Source organism: Bufo bufo, chromosome 4 (assembly GCF_905171765.1).
Source record: "Bufo bufo chromosome 4, aBufBuf1.1, whole genome shotgun sequence".
Lineage (NCBI taxonomy): Eukaryota > Metazoa > Chordata > Amphibia > Anura > Bufonidae > Bufo > Bufo bufo.
This window is the reverse complement of record NC_053392.1, coordinates 374198976-374204975: the sequence shown is the minus strand read 5'-3', so window position 1 is coordinate 374204975 and position 6000 is coordinate 374198976.

The following is a 6000-nucleotide window of genomic DNA, read 5'->3' as shown; positions in this document are numbered from 1 at the left end:
TAAAGAAGCTGATGTTGGCCTGTGTATCTGACTCAGTGTCGTACTCCGATGATGACTGATCAGTCTCACTTTCAATATTTGTTTTTGTATATTGTTCTAGCAAAATCAAATATTTTTCCTTCTTTGAAGTCTTTGAAGTCTTTAATATATTGGAAGTGTTTCCTTTCCTTGATAAAACCCGTGAATCTCTCTATTGCTTGTTATAGAGCTAGTTCTTTTTTCTCAAAATCTGCTACAGAGGAGACTTTTTTTGCTGTTTCTATACACTCCTGGAGTTCTGATGTGTTCCTAGACAATAACTCTCTCTCCTCCTCCAGGAGTGACTTCATAAGACGGAGGGATGAATCAATTGATTCTTTTTCCCATTTTTTCATAAATTGTTCTGATCGTACCCTTACATTCGGTAAAATAGCGTTTCTCAGACCACGTGGTACATAATTCGATCCGAAGTTTAGGAAAAATTTTATTAGCCGCGAAGCCAAATATCCTCGCGCTTCATGGTAGCGAAACAATTGTTCCTAAAATGGTGCCTGAAAATAAAAAAAATATATACTCACCTCATCCACTTTATCATGGAGAGACTGTCCTCCCCAGTGTTGATTGAATAAAACCTGCCAAAGGACCTCTGGCAAGAGTGAAGACGTCACCATGTGATCACGCGGGCTGCGTGCGGTGACGTTATCAGTGAGAGTTGATGAATCAGAGATCTTCTTTAGTGATTAATATGGATGAATTGAGCATCAGAGCATTTCGTTGCTCAGATGCTCCCCCTTGACATTTGCTTCATCGCACAGGAAAAGGTCTGCTTGTTTGCTGCCGGACGTACTGGGCTTCTCCTCACTATGCTAGGCAGACACTTCATCCTAGCAGTGAGCCTGGTGACGTAAAACATCCTGCACGATATGATAATGAATGTTGCGGATGTACATGGCTACATTTATACAGTCACAGAAAAGAATGCACTATAATAATAGATGCAAGCATAACATATATACTAAGCCCTCACTCTATTGATAAAATCTGAGACACTTGGTCAATACATTTTGATCAAAACACATCTACTGTAAGCCCACCTACCAAGCTAAAAGGTGGTCTCAGTTCAGGCGGGTCCTACGCTAAACCTGCCTATGCCGTTATGCATTTATGTTCAGGAGCGCAGACCCCGCACATATAGTGTGTTGCTCCTAGTTACCTCCATGTGCAGTGAAGGCTTAGTCCATATGTTATGCTTGCATCTATTATTATAGTGCATTATTTTCTGTGACTGTATAAATGTAGCCATGTACATCTGCAATATTCATTATCGTATCGTGCAGGATGTTTTATATATTTTTTTCCGTGATTTGTTTAACTTGTCTTGAAGGAGTGGCACCTTCATTTGTGAATACGCTCCTATTTTGGGAGTAATATTCATGTGCACTTTTGCCCCACCTATCTAATAGGCGACCTTGATTAAGGTGGTGTGGCGAAACCGACCTCGCCACTGGGTTTTGGAGAGGACTGGCTGCTGGCCTCTTGCCCCAGGATTATGGGCCATATACTAACTTTTAAACCCCTGAACCGATTCAAGTGAATTTTGGATAGGTTTGTCCCAAACTTATACTGTTTAAATTAATGTAAGTTATATGTATGGCCAATGTAAACTCACAAAGTTGTAACAATTTATAATAAGTGTAACTTGTCAGCTTGGGAGGAATATGCGGGTGTGTTTCTATTGTCCCATTGTGTGTTTAAAATGGTGATGTCTGTTCTGTTGTCCTCACATGTGTATTGGCGATCTCCCTTTGTCCTCAGAGATAATTGGATTGCTCTTCAGGTTGTCTGGACAGAGAGGAGGAAACCATGATGCATTGTGGGGATATGTTGTCCTATGTCACAGTCTTCATTCTGGTCCTCTGGGGGCGTGAACGATTGGTTGCTGTAGTTACATTGTATGTGTTGTTAATTACTGATTGGTTGTATTTCAAACCCCTGTGGGCAGTACTATGTTTGTGGTTTATGATTAAAAGAGGCTGTACGTGAAGTACAGTCAGACCACTGTTTGACCCTCAACACGGAGCTTTGTCTCGTTATTGGGGGGATTCACTGTATGCTGTTAGAAGACCGATTGCCAGGATTGAATGCTTTTCCTGTTCGTCTGCTAGCAGCTATTCGTGAGGTTCCAGTTTGGAGTGCTACTTTGTATCCAGTTCGGGAGTTTGGTGTTCTGCAGTAGCTGGGCCTGTCTCTCAGAAAGGGGCTTATCGCCTAAACGGATTTTAACCCCTTGTCTGCTGAATCGGTCCGTTACAGGTGGTACATACAGGTGTGTGTGCTCCTCCTTCCAACGGTTGCTGCTGCACATGGCGGTATATAGTGCTGCCCTAGGCTGTTTTAGATGTTGGTACTGTACTTTAGTGTTAACGACCTGGGCCTACCTAGGGTAGCACTACAGACCGCCTATTTGTGCCGATGACATCACCGGGCTCAGTGCTAGGTGTCGGTGTCATCACTGGGATCAGTGCTAGGCAGAAGTCTCCAACTAGCATAGGTTCTATCTGGGTTCAGCTCTGAACTCAAACAATCCCTTTAAGCATTCTTAATGCAGTCACTCCATGCTAAAAAGAAACATAAAAATAAAGGTGTGTGTGCTCCTCCTCCCACCGGTTGCTGCTGCACATGGAGGTAGCTAGGAGCAACACACTATATGTGCGGGGTCTGCGCTCCTGAACATAAATGCATAACGGCATAGGCAGGTTTAGCGTAGGACCCGCCTGAATTGAGACCACCTTGTCGCTTGGTAGGTGGGCTTAGATGTGTTTTGATCAAAATGTATTGACCAAGTGTCTCAGATTTTATCAGTAGAGTGAGGGCTTAGTCCATATGTTATGCTTGCATCTATTATTATAGTAACATAGTACATAAGGACGAAAAAAGACATTTGTCCATCCAGTTCGGCCTGTTATCCTGCAAGTTGATCCAGAAGAAGGCAAAAAAAAAAACTGTGAGTTAGAAGCCAATTTTCCCCACTTAAGGGGAATAAAAAATTCCTTCCCGACTCCAATCAGGCAATCAGAATAACTCCCTGGATCAACGACCCCTCTCTAGTAACTATAGCCTGTAATATTATTACACTCCAGAAATACATCCAGGCCCCTCTTGAATTCCTTTATTGTACTCACCATCACCACCTCCTCAGGCAGAGAGTTCCATAGTCTCACTGCTCTTACCGTAAAGAATCCTCTTCAATGTTTGTGTACAAACCTTCTTTCCTTCAGACGCAGAGCATATCCCCTTGTCACAGTCCTGGTGATAAATAGATGATGGGAGAGATCTCTGTACTGACCCCTGATATATTTATACATAGTAATTAGATCTCCCCTCAGTCGTCTTTTTTCTAAAGTGAATAACCCTAATTTTGATAATCTTTCAGGGTACTGTAGTTGCCCCATTCCAGTTATTACTTTAGTTGCCCTCCTCTGGACCCTCTCCAGCTCTGCTATGTCTGCCTTGTTCACAGGAGCCCAGAACTGTACACAGTACTCCATGTGTGGTCTGACTAGCAATTTGTAAAGTGGTAGGACTATGTTCTTATCACAGGCATCTATGCCCCTTTTGATGCAACCCATTATCTTATTGGCCTTGGCAGCAGCTGCCTGACACTGTTTTTTGCAGCTTAGTTTGCTGTTTATTAAAATGCCTAGATCCTTTTCCATGTCAGTGTTACCCAGTGTTTTACCATTTAGTATGTATGGGTGACTTGCATTATTCCTTCTCATGTGCATAACTTTACATTTGTCAGTGTTAAACCTCATCTGCCACTTATCTGTCCAAGCCTCCAATCTATCCAGATCCATCTGTAGCAGTATACTGTCCTCTTCAGTGTTGATTACTTTACACAGTTTAGTGTCATCTGCGGAAATTGTATTTTACTATGCAAACCTTCTACAAGATCATTAAGAAATGTATTGAAAAAAATAGGGCCCAATACTGACTCCTCAGATACTCCACTAGTGACAGTGACCCAATGTCTACTATTAATAACCACCCTCTGTTTTCTATTACTGAGCCAGTTACTTACCCACATACAGACGTTTACTCCCAGTCCGAGCATTCTAATTTTATATACTATTTTCTGTGACTGTATAAATGTAGCCATGTACATCCGCAACATTCATTATCATATTGTGCAGGATGTTTTATAAAAAAATTTCTGTGATTTGTTTAACTTGTCTTGAAGGAGTGGCACCTTCATTTGTGAATACGCTCCTATTTTGGGAGTAATATTCATGTGCACTTTTGCCCCACCTATCTAATAGGCGACCTTGATTAAGGTGGTACATACAGGTGTGTGTGCTCCTCCTCCCAACGGTTGCTGCTGATCATGGCGGTATATAGTGCTTCCCTAGGCTGTTTTAGATGTTGGTACTGTACTTTAGTGTTAACGACCTGGGCCTACCTAGGGTAGCACTACAGACCGCCTATTTGTGCCGATGACATCACCGGGCTCAGTGCTACCGGTAGGTGTCGGTGTCATCACTGGGCTCAGTGCTAGGCAGAAGTCTCCAACTAGCATAGTAAATGAGTAAAGAATGAGTAAAGAAGAGTTATATCTGGGGTCAGCGCTGAACTCAAACAATCCCTTTAAGCATTCTTAATGCAGTCACTCCATGCTAAAAAGAAACATAAAATATGTCTAAACATTTTTAACACAGCAACATCAATTTGTAAGTAGGGTGATGCCTCCCCTTTACATGTATATCCCCAATAATGTAGTAAACAAGGCTGTAATACTCACAACAACCACTATGAAATGTGTGGTACTCTTGCTGCGAGCCCTTGAGGAGCCGGCGCAGAGGAAGGGAGTGGTAGTGGCCCGATGAAGTGTTGTGTCATGGTGTACTCCCTCAGGCTATTGCTCCCTGGTGTTTAGTGCAGGCTCTTTTTACTAAGTGCAAAGTATAACTTCAGGTATTTTCAATAGCTGTGGATTCCAAGTGTAATTTTCTGCCACCAGCAAGAAATATGGAGGCAGGTTAGCTGGCTGCAATTAAACCCTTGTAGTTTTAGATGTTCTCTGTCTGATCCAGATGTTAGCTTTAACTGGCCTAGTGGTATTTTGGGTGATGGGTGTCTTAGCTTTAGTCCAGGTAAGATGTTCAGATGCAGATGTTCAGCTGTTCACTTTGCTTCCTGACCTCTCAAAGATTTACATGAAGATGTTTCTTATGATTATTTCTTATGTCTGGACAATCCCTCACAGGAGCAGGAGCTCTGCAGTGTGCTTCCTCTGCTCTCCAATGCTGCTCTGGAACTCCTCCTCCTGGCAGGAAGCAGACCAGCCCATCCCTAACAAGAGGGGAGGAACAGGGTGGTTAACCCTGTAGCTGCCAATCATTTGCCAACCACATCCTTACTAATATTTAAGGCCAGAACATGAACAATACAATACAACTGTCATGGTCTTACCTTCCTGCTGTTCTCCTTCGTTTGACATGTGCTGGCGGCCATCTTGGTTTCTGGGTTTCTTGTAGCCTTCCACCCTGCGGCTCCTCCTTCCCACTGGGAGGAGCTGGATGCCTAGCTCATATATATAGGAGGTCTGTGGCTTCAGTTCCTTGCTTGGTCCTCTTGTGTTCACATGCTTCTAAGACTGCTGCTGCTTCTGGTTCCTGATCCTGGCTTCGTCTGACTACCCTGCTGGTTCCTGATCCTGGCTTCGTCTGACTACCCTGCTGGTTCCTGATCCTGGCTTCGTCTGACTACCCTTCTGGTTCCTGACCTCTGGCTTCGCAAAGACTCTGCTCGGTTTCACCATCCGTTTGGACTTTTGCTTTACAGCTTTATTTTCAATAAAGCCTTCTTATTTTCACTTATCTCTTGTTGTACGTCTGGTTCATGGTTCCGTGACATTAGGACCAAGCCATGAATTCTGACGGTACAGGGCCATCCTCGCTACCCACGCTGGTTGCCAGACTTGATCAGCAGGATCACCTGTTGGGTCGGTTCGCTGTGGCGTTG